This window comes from Pan paniscus, chromosome 4 (genome assembly GCF_029289425.2).
Source record: "Pan paniscus chromosome 4, NHGRI_mPanPan1-v2.0_pri, whole genome shotgun sequence".
Taxonomy (NCBI): Eukaryota; Metazoa; Chordata; class Mammalia; order Primates; family Hominidae; genus Pan; species Pan paniscus.
The window spans coordinates 113,798,685-113,817,309 of NC_073253.2; the positions used below are offsets into that span (position 1 = coordinate 113,798,685).

General features: G+C 38.1%; 1 long non-coding RNA gene across 1 annotated transcript; it reads right to left on the bottom strand.

Moving 5' to 3' along the window:
* Nucleotides 1–875: 875 nt before the first annotated feature.
* Nucleotides 876–17,624, bottom strand: LOC117980169 (uncharacterized). Its single transcript, XR_004671341.3, has 3 exons — nucleotides 17,071–17,624; nucleotides 10,183–10,275; nucleotides 876–1,279 (listed from the first exon to the last, which is right to left on the bottom strand). It is a non-coding gene; the product is annotated as an uncharacterized LOC117980169 (long non-coding RNA).
* Nucleotides 17,625–18,625: the final 1,001 nt, after the last annotated feature.

Here is an 18,625-nt window from a genome sequence, read left to right on the forward strand (position 1 = left end):
GTAACCAGGTAACTCAAAATGTGACATGCTGCTTAAACTCTCATCCAAACTGTTTTCTTTTATCAAAAATTGAATCAATTACTGTTTTCACCTCAAATGTAGTTCAACCTCCATTTTTTTCCGTTTCTTCTACACACACTTTACTGTTTTCATTTGCATTCCAAATGTTTTCCTTGAACTTTTTTGTGGTTTTATTTTATTTCTCTCATCATCTCCCAGTGTCTCCAATCTTCCTAATTTCTTTGGACACTTAGGACCAACTGTTTTCCTATTTCTTTGCTTGGGCTCCCCATCTCTCTCCTCAACTTTCTCTCTCCCCACATGCTGGCTCCCTCTGTTCTTTCCTGCTCCATATGCTGCCTGCCTCTCACTTCCCCTTTAGCTATAGACAGTCTAAAGCTGCTCATCAGCCTTCTTCTTGTCGGCGCACAGTTGTTTGCCTGAATAGAGTTCAAGCAACTTCAACCCTTCTTTTTCCACCAGTGTCTCATGACTTTTACCCCCATGCTCTGCTGCTTACCCCTCCCTCCCCTGCAAGGCTTCAATCTCTGCAGAACTCTCACTTTTTCTCTATTTCCATTTCTTCATCTCTGTCCTTTCTCTGGGAGTTTCCAATATCTCTCACTACCTAAAGTCTGCAGCAGAATCCTCTCTGCTAGGCTTATAATGTAATTAATTTCCTCATAGCTTACTATATGAGTATAATACTTCTTAGAATGTGTGCCCCTTGAGTACAGAAGCCTAAAGTCAAGTCTTAACTATGCAAATATTCAGGGCTGATGTCAAGAGCTAAGAAGGTACATGATGTAGTAGTGAATTGCGCATGGATCTTAAAGCCAGTACTTAAGAATAACTCTACCACTAAGTCTTCATTTGAATAAAATGATTTATTTAACCTCTCTGGATCTGTGTCATTTCTGAAACATGATAGTCAAATTGTGGTCTCTTGTTCTAATTATCTTTGCTGAATAACAAATTTCCCTAAATTTAGTAGCACAAAGACACAATCATTTTATTATTTTCATGAGTTTTGTGGATTGAGAATTTGGAGAGGACACAGTGGCTCAGCTCTTCTCCATTCCATGATGTCTGGGGCTTGCACGAGGAGACTCAAACAGCTGTAGCTAGAATAACTTGGGCTGGAAGATCCACTTTCAAGACGACTTCTTCATACACATATCTGGTAGCCTCTCCAGGTGGCCTGGACATCCTCAGAGCATGGTGGCCTCAGATAGTTGGACTTTGTACATGGGACTGAGAACTCCAAAATGTGATGATTCTGTTTGACAGGACAGAAAGAGCATTGCATTCTATAACCTTGGAAATCATATAGTATCCCCTCCACTCTACTGGTTAAAGCATTTACAAGTTCAGTCAGATTCAAGGGAGAAGAATTTGACTTCACTTTCTGATCAGGTTCCTGACATCGTAGGAAAGCACGAAGGATAGGAGTTATCGTGGTGGCCATCTGGAAAATTCAACACATCCCTGCTTTCCCTTCTAGGTCTAAAAATCTGATTCTATGCCTTACTTAGATTCCCAGTAGATGTTCAATTAAAATGTCTCCTCTGCTCTCCAGAAGGCAATTTGAGAAACACAGGATGTGGGCTTTTTATACATGTAACACAGTAAGAGGATAACATGAAACTTCTTGTTCAAGCATTGAGGTATGTGTCACACATTGAAATCTTGTAAATATAATGTGAATTCAAACAAAGAAGGTGTCATCAAAGGTCCCATTAGTCAAAGAGAGTCCATAGACTCAGAAAATTTACTGACCCTTAATTGTTCACATTATTTTATTTAGTCTTATATTAATCCTGAGCAGTAAATATCACATTCATTTTTTTTTTTTTTTTGAAGATCAGGAAGCTGAGCCTCAGAGTTTTAAAAAATTGGCCCCAGGTCCATGGTTAGTCTTATAGGTTTTGTTGCCACATTAGAGGTTGTAGCACAAGATTGAACTGTTTGGAGATGGGTTCTCTGTGTGGAATTTGCCATAACTAAGAACAACAAAGGGCCCATTCTTAGCTTGGGAGACAATATGAAAAAAAGGCAAGAAGTAGCAGGGAGCAGGATAAATGAGGTGGGAGCAGTGGGCTAAGGAGGGACATTGCCTGGGCTACTCAAAGAGCAGAGTTACTATTGGGTTGCAGCAAATCATGAGTTCTGTCTCGTGCAGCAATATCCACATATAACAACACATGAGGTTACTCTATTATCAATCAGAGAAAAAGGAGATTTGCAAACCTAGGCATTTGCCAGTCTCCACAATGGCCCCCAAAGACAGACTATCCTGCCTAATCTTCTAATCTTCTTGTTAATCACTTGTGGTAATGGGGTATAAAGACCTGGTTCTTGCCCATTACCATGGAAATTACTATTGTTGTACAGCATTTCATATTTCTAAAATATTTGACAATAATTTAGCAGCTACTACTCTTCATCTGGAAAGAGAAAGTAGGTAATAATCAGATAGTTTTCATTTGTCAGATGAAGACATTTGGCATTAAATCAAAGACAGGTATGAAAATTATAATTTCAAATTCTTCATTAAATCCCAGAAGCCACACACCCTCCACTACCACTTCATTTTTTAAATGATTTAAAAGTCTTGGACGTTCATGAGATTATTTAAAATTTGTAACACCTGCATTTCTGCCTTTAGTTTTAATTCTCTTATACTTTTTACGTTAAAGGATCCAAAGGGTACTGGGGTAGAAGAGAAAAGAACTAAACCAAAAACACGAGTCCATTCTCCCTTCATCGTTCACCTTCATTCTGCACACATTGTTTGACTGTGGACTGTGATGAGGGCCCTAAGTCTTTAGAGGACAAACACCCTAAGGGGAAGAGGGGGCAGGGCAGTACCAGAGCCTGTACAATGTTTAAATTATATGCAGACTCTGCTATTTAATTAAGAAAGATTCCACTGCCTATAGACTGAGGCACAAGCAGCTTGAGCTGGAAACAGAAAGGGCCCCCTAAGAGAGCAGAAGTCCCTGGAAGAAGTCAGATGCTTGACTCTCTATTGCCAGCATAGGCTCCAAAATGTTCTGCCCCATCAACATGTCAAACCCAGTCCTGAATGTGGCCCTACAGTAGCAGCTCTGTATGTGATTTCTGATGGTAGGACTAGGGTTGTAGGACCCTCTGACTGTGACACATGTCATGCCTCTGGGTTGACCTGTCTGACTGAGCTGGTGTTCTCTCTTTCTCCTCTATATGATATGCATGTAACTTCCTAGGTGTAAGAGGAACACATTTCAGCCCATAATATATAGGTTACCATTTGCCTGCTACAGTCATTGATCATGTGGACTAAAGGCAGCACCTTATTGCCCCTTAGTTCTGTGGAGAATGACTCAGCCCAGCTAAAGAGATTCTGGCTTCAGCTACAGAACTTAACTGCTGTGGCCTTAACAACCGAAGACAAGAACAACGAACTTTTATCAAGCACATACTAAGTCCTAGTCACTCTGCTAAGAGTTTCATATACTTATCTCACTGAATCCTCACAAAAAAAACTCTCACATGTAACTACTAATTTTATTCTTATTTTACTGATGAGAAAAAGCAAGGCTCTTAAGAGATGTAGAATGTCACTACTGGGTGACAGAGTGGTATTTCAAACGAGGCATCTTAAAACCATGTTCTTAACCATATGCCAGTCTGATTTGCAGACTATGAGACTCTATAATCCTCTGCTCAGACAAGGGATGGCTGATCCAGAAAAAACAGCAGTGAGTGAGATGCTATGAAGAAGTCAAAGGCATAATACAAATGATCCCTGTTCTCTAAGCTAAGGTATCACCAAAATAAGATATCTATATAAAATGCAATAAATAACAGCACAAGATATAATGTCATCAAACAGTACAACAGATCCTCAACATCCCAGACAGATACAAGATATTTCCAAGAAAAAATTTGAGGAAATTCATAAATTTTCTAAAAGCATGCAATTTTTCTCAGAAATTATAGCTATGCATAGCTTCATAGATGGAATTGCCTCATACCTGATCAGAGTACAGACAAACTGAGCAGCAGATGGAGCTTGCTCAATCACTGAGTGACTCACACTGCTCATAGCTTCCTAAAGATTGAAATTCATACCTCAACACAGTTAACAATCCACACTGGGCCATGGGACAATCTCAGATTTTAGTTAGTCCTATGAATCCTATGAATAATAATCCAGGAATTCCAAGGTTTAGCAAGCAAATTTATAGCCAAAATGAGAGGGGCAAGTAATATGTGAAAGGAGCTCAGAGATGAGACTTCACCAAGTCCTCTTCTGTATGACTTGCCTGCTTTCTCTTACCTGCTGATAAGATTTACACACCTGCCTGTAAGGCTGAATTAAGCCCCTACGGACTCCTTTTGCCTTCCTTTCAGGCTTCAGGGCTTTTCATCAAAGGGGTGTTGGGCTCCAAGAAACCACACACAGAGCATTTTATACCTTTTACCAAGGCTGGGCAGAGGGAGATCAGTTACTGTTAATTACAGATGCTTTCTGTCATAATGGGCCAGATTTTCAAAAGAGTCTCAACTGCAAAGCTCCCAAATGCCATGCACAAACCTGGTAATGGCCCATGCAAATTGAATACTTAGTGGGTCTGTGTGCATTCTGTTCCAGGGACTGCCTTTGAAAATTTAGCCCCATAACTCCAAAGCATTTGTAGCATCGTAATCTGTCATCATTAGCAACAATGCTTGACTCAGTGCTCAACATTTTTATTAAGCATGCAATTATGAATGCAGACAATGTTTAATCACTTTTACAAAAATACAGCTGTGTTGTTGGGGAGCTGTCATTTACTGCTCATTAATGATTGATTTTTTTAACCATCTAAATTGTTTTCATGAGAACAGCAGATTCACTATAAAGAATTCATTATTGGTCATTAAGGAATATTAAAATGGAAAACCTTTACAAGATGTGTCCTGTCTTGCTATGTTCAGATGGGGCTGAAGCACTCTTGCCAATATGGGAGAGAAAACAAAAAAATCTTTCTTCCAGACCTCTGGCAAGGAGATAAAGCTGAGGAAAGGTGGGGTGAAAAGAGAAATCAAGAAAAAGATCTCTTTTTGTTGAAATAAAACATTGATTACATTTTACAATGGCAATAATTTACCCCACATAATTACTTCAGCTATCGTCCAGCTTGTTTAAGCACTGACTGAGCTGTGGGTACCAATCGATTCAGTGCAGATTGTTAATAATGGACTATTTGGAAAACTTATAGCTGTTTCTCCATACCTCCCATACACAGGAAGACACTAATTTCTTTCCCACACTGCACACCTAATTAAAGATGAGTCAGGGCATTATTTTATGGCGAAGCTTTTTATACCCTGGATACAGAGAGCTGGGCTCTGTTCTATCAAATGTCTCCTGGAAATACTGTGATAAAATGCCCTTATCCACAGCTACCTACAAAGATAATAAGTTGCAAAACCTGTTAAGACATTAGAAAGATCAGATTGCTCAATGTCATGCCCTCCCTGGATTTCCAGTTTGGATGCTCCCTGCACCCACGCCTGGGGCTCTTCATTTCCTCAGTTGCTCAGTAGTTTCCAGAATCCAGTCATGAGGAAGAAGTTTTTTCAATTACAGCTCTTTATTCTTCTGTTCTGGTACGCCCTTACTCCTGGTCTTCTCTGAAATGTCTGTCATAGTTCTTTTCAATAACATTTTGGATGTTTTTCTGACAACAACTGTAATATGTATCTGTTTTTGGAAAATATAGAAAAGCACATAAAAAAATGTAAAGCCATCTGTGGTCCTATACCTGGAAATAACCAGATATAATCACTGCTAATATTTTATATTTGCTTCCAGTATTTCTCCTATGAGCATGTTTAGAGTTGTATGACCTTGGATGAGTTACTCATCTTCCTGGTGTTCAATTTTCCTTTTCTGTAAAATAGGGAAATAGTAGTTCCTATTTCATATGGTGATTATGAAGATTAAATAAGTTAAAATTTGGAAGGCACTTAGAGAAGTGTCCAACATAAATTAAGAGCTATGTACATTCTAGCTATCATAATCCTGTACATTTTTGAGTGAAAACAGTATTAGGAGAATTCAAAAGGAAAGAAAGACCTCATTACTAACTAGTAAAAATTTTTAAATGTTAAAATTCACAAGTGATGCTGATGCTACAGGTCCAGGGAGCTCTATTCTGAGAACCACCACCTTATGTTAAATAAGAGAAAAACCAACCACAAATGAGAAAAACACTAATAAGGAATGGGAGTATATATGGTCTAGTGAGTTTCCCCTGGGAAAAAGTTATTGTGGGATTTCACTGGGGTTGGTGCCACCTGGAATGATGTGGTAAGTGGAAATGACTTCTAAGTAAAATAGCTGGTGACCTATCATCACTTTGGTTTGAGTCATTGCCAGCTGGTACATCTTTTAGTTACACATCCATATTGTTTTGCCCAAGATATTCCAGCATTGTATTTGGAAGAAATCACCAGAAATTGGAAACTCAGGTCTGAGAAAAGCAGATACTCAGACTCCCTGTGCCTGGGTAAGCATTCAGGACAACTGAGGCAATCTATTGCTTTCCTTTACTGTGCTACCACCCTGAAGTGCCCAGGGATGGAGAAAAACAGTCAATGTGAATATATATGCATTTTAAAAAGCATCATACTACTGCTATTGTTTTACATTCAGCTTTTTCTGAAGTGATATATTATGAGCATTTTTCCATTTCCTTTTAAAAAGCTTTAATCCATTCTGTAGTATTCTGTCATATGGATGTACCATACCATTTAAGTAACCCCCTTCTGAGGGTATGTTTGCTTCATTAATTTTCTCTATTATAAATAATTCTGTACTGATTTTTTATCCATTGTTCATCTTTTATTGCCTTCATGTATAGAGCCAGAAATTTCTGATTTGGAAGTTGTGTGTCATAAGTACAAAGGGTTAAGAACCACTGCAGAATTTTGTAATTATAAAAGAAACTCTAGAATAACTACAGCCAGTATTCATAAATACATTTCGTCCCAAAAAGTTAAAACTGGCAGACTTCCTTTGTTAAAAAATCCATCCAAAAATATGCTTTAAAGCATTTGTCTCAAAGATGTTGAGGTACAAACAATAACTCTACAAAAATGATTTGCCTGTTTCCACAGTAAATTTTGGTTATAAAGACACTGATGTGTTGGCTTATAGGACTGTTCTGGTGCCTGATACACAAAAGGATAAATAAATATTTTGAAACAATGAATGATTAAATGATGAAGCATTCACTTATAACATAAGCAGAGGCCACTCAATATTAGTTAAATCATATTGGTTAAAGAGAAATAACTAATATCTCATATTTTTGGGTAATATATACATTGCTGGAGTGCTGGAGTGTATTTGCTTTTCATATGTTCCCTGGTGTCAGGCTGAACATAAACTATGATGTTAGAGTTAGTCCCCAGGGGTGAGAGCAGAACATCTGAGAGATACTCTTAGCCATCGTATTGAGACCATCTGCATCAAAACCATCCACTCCAACTCTTTTCTCATGATGGCTCCTAGACTGCTAAATCATGAGTGATTTCTGCTAAAAGGATCTCCTTCCATTAAACAATAGTACAAGAAGCCATCACTGTGGGTCAGGGATGTTCAATCTCTGCTGAATTTCCTGCGGAATTTTTTAAAAGAAGATAACTAAAAAACAAACAAACAAACAAAACTATCAATGTCCAGGTCTCATCTCAGGATAATCAGAGCCACTGGGGCAGGAAGAGGGGTGGGCATCAGTTCTTTATACAAGGTCCTCCAATGTACCACCACAGTTAAGGAGCATTGCTTTAGGGAATGTAAACAGCCAACATAATACAACTTTAGGCACCCTATGACCTCAAGAGAACTGTGACATCAAAACATCTTCCAGGCATCACTTTGCTATGTAGAGACAGATTCATAGTTCTTTCAGGCATTGATTAGTTCTGTAAGTACTAGAAGTAATATACCTCTCCAGAAGCCATTAGTGAATCCTGTCAAGTTGCAAACCTATGGAATAATTTGGCAAAGAGTGACGAAGTTCCAAACTGGAATAACTGGTGGGCAATCTTGACGTTAACATGTCATTGGGATGAAATGGAACTATGGTACAAGTTATTTTTGGATTTCCAACATCCTTTTTATAGTAACTACTAAATTGGAATGAAAATGCTTGCACTCAAATTGATAGTGCCTTTAAGTGGCAAGAAAATCTTTTCTCAGCTCCTTTGGGCCCATTATGTCTGAGGTTTCTGTGATGTAAATTGTACCTTCCTGCAGAAAGCCACCATCCCTGAAGGCTGACAGTTCATCCCACTGAGAGTCAAGTAAACTGGCAGTCACAACCTGCTCAAATTCCATAACTGAATAATGGAGGTGTGGAATTTTGACCTTGGACTGAGTTAATTAATTATTTAATTTACTTTATTATAGATATATATAAAAGTAAGTATGTATATAATATATATACTTCAATATATGCCATCAAATTTATATGTATCATATATAAGTCTTCCATCAGGCTATCTACTGTGGATATTATATATAGTAAGGCTCATATTTTGAACATAAATAAGTGTACATTTTTAAAAGTAAATAATTTTCATCACCCATGCTAAGTAGTTATTAAACAAATATTTAAAAATGATCAGTTTGAATGGACACTACACAATTAGACTGCCTAGGCTGTCCATCTGAGTCAATCCACTCTTAGCCATTGCCAAAACCTGTCATATGAATGAATACGGATGTCTGCACTTTCGGAACGAAGTTATCCAAACCTTCATTTCTAATACTAGTCTTTAACTATCATGTGTCTTGAGTGTCGATTGTGGGTGAGTTATTACGGCAGAGGAAACTGACTCTGCCAAATTGTTTCTCCCCCTTCCAAAATACAGAGTTGTTAATGAGTAGCAGCTGCCCAGCCAAAACTGACATTCCTGAGTCCCTGTGGGACCCTGTGACACATTCTTGCCAATGGGATGTGTGTGAGGCAATGGGCCCAATGTGGTTGAGGAGTCAATGTGACTTCTCCAACCACTCTTTCCACAGAGTGTGCACACAGACATGGGAAGCCACATATTGAAGATGACAGAACTGCAAGATGGAAAAAGACTAGGTTTTCTGACTCACTACTTGGAAGAAGGCTAGTCATAAGCCAAGGATATCTATTTTGGACTTTATTGAATGAGGAATACATTTCTATAATCTTTGGACCACTATGCACATTAAGTGTTTTTACAGAAGCTAGCATTACACTCATGCACATGCTATATCTGTCCCTATTACAACTGATAAAAAACCTTTGAGTGACGCTTCTTCAAAAACTTTCTTGTGACTGGTCTGAAACATGTGTGACTTCTAGTAACTGTAAATAAGAGATTTAATGGGAAGGCATATTTTGCAATAGCTGACATTTGGAAGCATAAATATATTTAAAAAGAATAAAAGTATTTCTTACTCAGATGTTTTAAATCTTTTATGAAAATAAATTTTGAATTTAGTAATTAGAGTTAACTTGTTTCAAAATGAAAATTTGGTTTCATATCTTCTGTTAACTGGAAATTAGCTCACCACTGTAGTTCTAAATATGGTATATATTCCCTCATATGTATTCTTTCAGATTTTTTCATAGAATCATTTTAACACAGTATCTATTTTAAGAAAAATAAATGAGTCATGTTCTATTGCTTCTCCAAATGTGAAAAAAAAATTATATGAAAATATACACATTAAAATTCAATATACTGCCAATAAGATTCCTTTTCTGGGAGAGGATTCTACCTGAGAACCAGGAAGAAAAACAGGAGATTTTATGGTAACACTATGTCAGTATCAAGGAAAGCTAGCAACAGAGCAAAAGAATCTCTAATGGCCTTCAGAGCTCTGAAAACCACTAGAAACCTTCCTATCTATGCAATAACAAGGCAAGGCAAGCAGTTATCACAAAGAAATACTGCGAGGCAAGGCTGCATTCTGATTCATGGTCTTTTGAATAACTAGATACTCGTCTCTAGACAAACACTAAACCTCTTTTGGTCTCATTTTTCTCATTTGTGTGCCATAAATAAGAATAGGTAATTCATATGGTCCCTTCAGATTCAAAACAAAACTTCTGTGAAAGTTTATCACTTCCCTAGAAAAAGACCTTCGTGAGTTGTGGGTACCTGGTAGATCTAAAAGTCCAAGGACTGCACAAGCATGAATCGGATGGCCAGTCTTCCTGGGCAGCTACCATAGCCATAGTCCTTCAGTCGCACCTGGGAAACGATGTAATGGTGTAAATGCAGGGACCAGGAAACATGATTATATTACTTGGCAAACACGTTTCTCAGGCATGTAGTCATTGTAATGTAAGCAGTAACCTCTTAAAGAACGTTTTTTTCCTTCAAAAATGTTTCCGTTTGTATTTATTCAGGAATTGAAAATATGAACATTTCACTTAGGACCACCTCAGATAATAAACATTTCTGGAAATTTTATTAACATTTGAAGCATTACTGTTAGAACAAACCAAATAATTAAATGGCAGAAGGTATATTACATCAGATCTGCTCATGCAGATTTTCAGGTAATCAAAACTCACTTTCAAACATTTTTTAAAAAATCAATGGATAAAGCAGAGAAGTCATTTCCTCTGAAAAAATTAGGCTTATATCTCTTCATGGGACTGAAGCTGGGCACTGTCATATGAATAAATAAGATCAATAATGGTACATCCATAAACAGCCACTCCTGGAATTTCAAGACCTTAGAAAATGTTGTAAACAGACACACAGACACAAACACAACACACACACACACACACACACACACACAAACACACATATGGTATTGAAATAAATATTTAAGCCATGCCTGCAAAGCCTTCAACAACAGAGTTCATAATGGAAATGATAGACTTTAATGATAGAAACATTAGCAGACCCTGTAAGAATATTGTAAATCATTTCTAAGTAACAATATTGATAAGACAAGCCTTTCGAAACCACCCAGGACACCTCTTTAGCTAATTAAAACCAGAGAGTGGCTATGGCTCTTTTGTCATTCACAATATTGTAGCTCTGATCATCCCACAGTGAATGATTTTACTTCAGTAATAACCCTGATCCAACATTCAGTTAGCAATTACCACATCAGACTTTATCTACTGGTAACAACTAGTTCAGAAGATATTGCCCTGCATGCATTAATTTCATCATGCTAATAAAGTTCCCTGTTATAAAATGCAAAAACATATTAACCTGTCTAATGCAATATAAGAAACATATATATCTTTCTTGCAAAATGATACACCAGCATTTCATTTCTATTTCAAGACTTAAGTGGGTAAAGTATATTAGAACAGAAAGTAACAAGCTATAATCTTCAGTGAACACAATAACATAACTAAGTGCCAACAAATTTTCCTGTAATTGCAGCTATTGTAATTTATAAACATTCTATTACCTTGGAATTTGCATAACAATGCAAGACTGCTCATTTCTAAACACTGAACACTGAAATAGAAGTATATCCATCTCGTCTTTTCTGCAAAATTCAAGGAGGCCACTGCTGGCTCCAGTTAACTCTCTTGGAGCACCTAGCACATGTGGACCGATGGAAACATTTAATAAAGATGCAGACGTGACTGAAAATGACCAGCCAGGATCTCCAGGACACAATCTCTGTCATAGAGCAAGAAATCTATAAGGACTTGTTGAATGAAGTAGGAGGGGAGCTCTATTGTTTTACTCAAGAGTAATAAGCTCTATTTATAGGTCCAGGATCTATCCTGGAGACCCTTTTCCCTTCCGCCCTCCTTTTGCCCTCCTGAGCTTGTACAGGTACCATCTCTATGTCTAAGTGAGGAATTCAAAGCAGGGATGCCTCATTTTCCCCTTGATTAGCACCCCTCACCTCTACTTCACTAACTTTCCTGTCCTACATTGTTGATGGGACAAATTGGCATGGTCTATTTCTTCCCCTTCAACCCCAAGTTCCCTACTGGCTTGTTCTGCTTTCAGAATATTAAATGTGAAGAGTTTACTAATTGTTAAAATCTCAGTGGAAAAATGAGTCATGTGATTAAAACTAATATGTGGCCTTTCTCTCTTCTGTCTCCAAGGACTCATCCAAAACTGTCAACTCTTTATTAAAGCAACGCCTTGACTTTCTAGAGAAAATGACTTCACGGTGTTACTGCCAACCGTGGGAAGCCCAGTCATTCTAACGAATTTTTTTAAGTGTCTGCAGCTTAATTAAACCCTAAGCAAATTAAACACATCACCCTCTTCTGCAGGTAAAGCAGAACGTTCATATACCCACTGTTGGGACAGTTCAATGCATCTGTACACAAAGAGCCTGGGCTCTTCCCTGGAACACTGGTCAAAGGAAAGCATTGTACAAGCTAAAGCCCATCCCCATTCAGCACCTGGGGGTTTGTCCACACCAACCAGGCAGGATTGCTCAGCTCTCTCGGGAAATGTGGCATTCACACATACAATATAGTACTGGCTGGAGGCCTAGCAAACAGTCACAGGAGTGCGGAGGATTTATAGACTGAAAATGAGCACATAGACAGCAGCTCCGAGTTCTCTCAGAAAACATGTGTGCGGCGACTGAACTGTGGGAGGCCTATGTGGGGCCCCCAAAGCTTGGCAGAACCTCTAGTGGGGACCCAGTGTGTATGTGAACATATCAGAGCTATAAATCTGGTAACAAACACTCCTTCGTGACCTTATGAAGATTGTGAAAGACAAAGGCATTTTAAGATTGCAATGTCAGGAAAGAAGGAGGCCATTTGGAAAGCTGACTTTCATATTGCTGATTTTCAACTGCTTCTAGGCTTCTTGGGTATACGTAGAAAAAGCCAGAGTGGGGCTTCACCTACAGCCCCACAAGACAGCTATGTCCACAAGGCATGACCTTCTGGAGAGAGCCGCACCTCTGAAGGTGAACACATTAATTTGATGACAGTTTCTTGTTCAGTTCAAAACACTGGCCAAGGACATCCCTTTAAAATTTATAATGAAACTAAAGAAAAATTATCCAGCCAAAATTTTACCCCATTTCATTAAATTTTATAGTCTTCATTAATTACAGGGTCACACTCAGAAAGCAACAAGTAGGCTACAAGAAGGAAACAGGGGTGGAGGTGGCAGAGCCCAGTAGACAATTAATTGACTGTACTTTGCAATTCAGGACAAAACATTTTATTTACTTGTCCCAACACATACTTACCCTGCCCTCTGGGCTTTCATAGCTCTTTCATTCTGGAATCCAATTCCAGAGTTTATGGCCTCCAAGGTTTATGGTCCTTCCCAAGGAAGCTCTCTTCACCTATTAATATGCATCATGGTTCTTCTTCTCAGAATGGTGGTTCTTGTGAAAGCTAAGCAATTTTTATGTAATACACACCTGAATGAGAACTTTACAATGGATTTGGGTAAGACTTTTGTTTTTTGGTATCAGTTTTACCTGTCGTTATTAAAGAGGTAAAGAAGAAACAGGGGAAAGGAAGAGATAAAAATAATCCTACTGTAATTTTCATATCAAATAGAGTCCCCTATTGCTTGTCTTGTGGTTTCTGGGCAGACTATTGGTCTGAAATTCTAGACCATTAACAGTTCATTTGTCTATACTTAATTTTACAATGACACCAGAAAGAACAGCAAAAATAACAATAAAGAAAACTCACAGGCCTATTGCTCTGAAACTAAAGTTGCCAGTCATTTTATTTCCCAGCATTTCTCAAGCCCATTTCTTCATTCACCAGCAACTCACCCACCATTTTTAGAGAGGATTTTTTACCACCCAGGAAAGCAAATGCTGTCATCCTGATTTTACTGCTCAGAAGATACTTGTCAATTAAAATCACCTCCAGGTCTTAGCCTAGGAACAAAGACCAAATTCCAGAGATTCCCCTTGTCTTTCCCAAAATAGAGCTAGAGCTCATTTCCTAAATTTGTTCTGCCATTTACATTTGGCCACACTGCAACTTGTAGACATGGGGTTACTATTCACATATTAAAACTTGCTTATTTCCAAATAAACATCTGTAACTTTAAATGCTCATATAGCCACTATATAGATTTAACTAATTCTAAGATATATCTTATATCTTGTGTAAGATATATCTTGAGTAAGCATATTAAACAAATGCCTTTTCAAGTAAGAACTATTTTCAATGCTGCCTTCTGGTTTCTGAGTCATCTCTGTCTCACTCTTATAACTACATGTCTCCCAAAAGCCACCTAGTACCATAACATACGTATATATTTATAAAATGCTAGTAACATTTCATTCCTGCCTCTTTGATATGAAGGTCTTGGAAATACATGTTTTTTATGGACTGCTGTTTTTAACAATAATAGAAAGAAAGGAGTAATAACAATCATGGCAAATATTCCTTGAGTTTTCATAATGTACCAGGCACTGAGCTAAGCATCTTTCAACATACACAATCTCACTTAATTCTTAATACTCCTGTCTAGAAGGTAGGTACTATTATGATTATTACTATTTTACAGAGGAATAAACTAAGGCATTTGCCTGTGTTCCAGGGATAGCCAAGGATTCAAACTTACATCTTTCCAGTTTCAGCATCCAAGCTCTAAACTGCTATATACCAGGGCATAGAAATAGGACTACCAGCCATAGCTTTGACTCAGAGGAAAAAAAAAAACAAAAACACAGCACAAATGTGTATAACATATTCAGATTGTATAGTTTAAAACTACAAATATTTTTTCTCTTTGCCAGTATAATACATGCATAATTTGTGAATTAAAACTTAATTGAGCGCACCACAATTGGAAAATTACAAAATACTTAAAACTGACATCAATTCAGCCTCCATTCCATTATCAAGAGAGAGGCTGTTTATGCATTCCTATTCTGGCAATTAAGGACAACTATGTTTTCTAAAGTGAAGGTTATTTTGACTTTGATAAGTATATAGCTCACTGTCGGATCATAAAGGGCCAGAGCTGAAGATGAATAACAGAGTACTTTGTCCTTCACTTCAGGCATGATGGCTGGACCTCTGTGGTTGTAAATTTTCCAATATTTGATGGCCACAGTGTCAGCAGCAAAATGATGCATAATAAACACAACAATACATTATATGCCACTTCTTGATTTGGTGCCAAGTCAGGGAAGGAAACAGTCTACTTTTGAATGGGTGTTCTGAAATAATACACAGACAGTGTGTATTGGAGAGATCTGAAGAGGAAAACTCAAGCTGGTTTTTCATCCCACAGTCTCCAAACTATTATTCTTTGAAACTGACTATCTGGAGTGATGTGAACCCCTCTACCACCACCGTTGGGTTGATATCAGGAAGCACAGAGTCCACAGGCTTTCATCTAGCCAGGAAAAAGGAAACAGAGCTTATTTTGAACAGGAAGAAAAAAAGATGTGTGATGAAAGTCAAAGAAACAAGCTGCCTAAATCCTTGACAAAGTAGAGATGAAAGGAATGAGCTTGTGAAATAACGTGGATACCTAAAAATCATGTTTCAATCATGTTTTTAATTGTCCATTCTATCCAGAACGTTTGTTGCCAAGTCTAAAACCTTCCTTTACAATGAAAAGAGAAAATAGCATTCTAAGGCATGCATCTATAAAATGGTATTTCTCAGGCACTAAGGAAAATGCAAGCTCTAGAAAGGGAATGATGTGGGAGAGGCACACATGGCTTCAACTGTGACAGCTGTCTCCCCATGCAACCAAATCAGAGACTTCTGGTGCAAGTGGGGACCTCAGAAGTCACTGGGTCCAACCCTGACATTTTATAGATGACAGGCTTAAAACTGTTAAGTAACGTGCCCAAGGTCATGCTTGGGGTTGTATTGTCTGAATAACAAATGGCAAATGGACAAAAACAAAAGAGATCAGAGTCTAAGTTACTCAAAGACGTTCTATAAGGAAAATGGTGGTAATTATGGTCCCTAAGTCCACTTATCTATCAAAGCTTAATATAAGACAACCAAGAAATATATATAGATACATATATAGATGATAATCTATATATGTATGATTGTGTGTGTATACATATATGTATATATATGTATATGTGTGTGTATATATATACATATACACACACACACACATTTCCTAAAGCAGGAATTTTTTTTTAAATCAGATATTCTGTGAGACATACTTGCTTTATTCAGTATCAGTTTAGGGTTTCTCACTCAGTTGTTCTTTCTAGAAAGGGTACTTGTAAAGTCCAGGATTTCTTCTCAAGGAGTAAAAGCAAAACCAAACATTTGTGTCCCTTTCATTTGAATCTCATGTCACGTCTGTAAGTGCAAAAGCACTTACATATCAGTCAACCAAATTCTTACTGTCAAATCTAGATGTACAGAGCTTGCAATAGAGAAATGTAGATACTTTCTAGTTTCTCTGCGTTCTACCATCTTACCCCAGGAGCTCAAAAATGACTCTACCCTTTTCTGGAAAATAGTACAAAGGAAAATTCCTGGGTTGTTTGGCTTCTCATAGTCCCAGAACTTGGGCTATATCTGAAAGTTCCAGTTGACATCTGTCCAGCACTGAACACTGGCTCCAATTCACAAGATGGCCTACCCAAGACTAATCTCCACCTACAAGTACCCTTGGAAGATGGGATGGACTCCATACAGGCCAGAGGCTGTGCATGCTCCCTTCAAATCTTGGAACTTCACCCAGGAAACATTAAGGTGGACATTCAAAATGGTAAAAAGACTCCTTCTGGCCTAAGCATCCCCTCACACACCTCTCAATACCATAACTTACCCATAAAACAATCAGAGTTCAAGACGATAATTATTTCCCTAAGGCCGAGTTCACTATGATCTGGTCTCCAAGAACTTCTCGTTATTATCAACTATTGTGGGCCAATCCCAACTATATAATCTTTACAAGTGTTATATTCATTCATATTTCTATAAGTAATATATCTTCTTATTGCCTGCACCCTGGGCAAATTGCCTTCATATTTCCCACTCCCAGCCCAGCCTGGAGTAATAGGCAACATTCAAATTGTTCTTTCAGCCCCCATCCCTCTAATGATCACCAACAAAATCCTACCTGCAACCAGGACTCTCACTTCGGAGTACAGTTTCTGAGATAAATCAAAATTTTTCTTCCCCTTCTTCCCATCCTTTCTTGGTCTTCATTTCATACAGATAATAGCATGTAGAAAAAACATGAAAGGAAAAGTGATATTCACTGAAGAGCAACTCAAGGCATATGTGTGGACACAGGGAGAGGCAACCCCTCCCAATCGGGTGGGTGTGGGTGATAGGTCCTGTGTGTATAACCTCAGATCTTTGTTAGCACCAGCAGCTGGAACACATTTCTCTCTCCAAATAGCAGGCTCCTGGAGTTTCTCAGCATCAACAACAAGAGAACCTGTCAAAGAAGTGGGCCGGAGATATCGCCCTGCTTCTCATACACATAACTGAAAAAAAAGCAAAAGAAATATATCATTTCACTGCCAGCCTAGTTTGAGTCTATATATATATGGGGGGGCAATTATGTGTACCGGACTACAGTACTGGCCAGACCCCATGAACACCTAAGGATGAACGAGGCCCAGCCCCGCCCTCATGGATATAACAATTTAGACAGAAAGATTTACATAAACGTTCATATGACTAGCTACATATTCCTAAGCCAATGTCCAAATTAATGTGCCAAGAACAACCCTAAAATAGAATAATTTTTCTTTTTTCTTTTAAATAAATATTCCACGTGAAAGCTATCCATTTCAAAACACTTGCCATAATAACACAACACATTCTAATTCACAGTTCTGTTTTTCAAGTTTTGAAATCTCATTGCAAATGCTTTCTGAGTAGTTGCGCAAGGAGGGGGGAAAACAGGAGTGGGGAAGGGAGGAGTATTTTCTCCCTAAAATTGTTTAGAATTATAGACTTGTGATGGTAATACAAAAGATACTGTATCTTAATCAGTTCTATTTCTTTAAACATTTCTATAGACAATATATCTTCTTATTGCCTGCACCCTGGGTAAACTGCCTTCATATCCCCCGCTGCCCAGCCTCTGCCTGCCACTGTTTCTGAAGGGTGTATTCATCCCAATAGGCTCAATGATGTCCAATCTATTCTTTTCACCAGATGCAGAGTCAAATCTAATGAATAAAACAGAGGGTCAAGCCTGGCAATACTACTATAGGGCAGAAAGCAAGTATGGCTTTACACTGAGAGTGTGGTTGTCAAATGCTGCCCCTGACAGCAATACCACCAGAAGAATCACTTCAATGTTTTAAGCAAAAACAGAATTGTTGAAATAGGTGTATAATCTCCTATGTTAATCTAGGCAGACCATGAACAAAAGACTGCAAAATCTCAGTGGTACAATGCAAAAAAAAAAAAATCCATTTCTCACCCCTGCTGTATTTTTCACATGGATTATCACAAGGACTCTACTCCTTGTGATATCGCACAGGTCTAGGCTGACACAAGCCCCATCTCAACATTTGCTTCCATGATGGTGGTGGTAGTGTAAGTGGATCTTTTAAAGCTTTCTCCTGGGAGTGACACAAGTCACTTCTGCTCACATTCCATTAGTTAAATAAAGTCACATGGCATATCCAACTTCCAAAGTGTTGGAGGAGTAG